This window comes from Octopus bimaculoides, chromosome 2 (assembly GCF_001194135.2).
Source record: "Octopus bimaculoides isolate UCB-OBI-ISO-001 chromosome 2, ASM119413v2, whole genome shotgun sequence".
Classification (NCBI taxonomy): domain Eukaryota; kingdom Metazoa; phylum Mollusca; class Cephalopoda; order Octopoda; family Octopodidae; genus Octopus; species Octopus bimaculoides.
In genome coordinates this window covers 183957298-183957917 of record NC_068982.1, presented here as the reverse complement: position 1 = coordinate 183957917, position 620 = coordinate 183957298, and positions in this window count along the sequence as shown.

Here is a 620-nt window from a genome sequence, read left to right as displayed (position 1 = left end):
CACACACACACACACACACACACACACACACACACACACACACACACACACACACACTGCTTTAAATAAGGAATATTCTGTAAATGATAATAGTGATTATAAGCTTCAAGTTTATAAGCGTTCATGTGTATTGGGACAATACTATTGGCTTATAGAAAACATCTAATATTGGAGCATTTGAGCCCTCGACGGAAGTGGGTTCGATTCCCACACGTATTACTACCCACTTTTTTTTCCGTCGAGGGCTTATATATCCCAATATTAGACTATTTTCATTAGCCAATACACGGTAAACGCTTATAAGCTTGAAGCTTATATCAATATTATTATTTACAGGAGTTATTCTTCGTAAGCCTAGTACTTATATCGGCGGTCTTTTGTCGAATTGCTATGTTTGGGGGACATAAACACACCAACATCGGTTGTCAAACAGACACATAAATATATATATATACACAACGGGCTTCTTTCAGTTTCCATCTACCAAATCCACTCAAAGCTTTGGTCAGCCCGAAGTTATAGTAGAAGACACTGCCAAAGGTGCCACGCAGTGGGAGTGAACCCGGAACCATGTAGTTGGGAAGCAAACTTCTTACCACACACCCAAACCTGCGCCTATA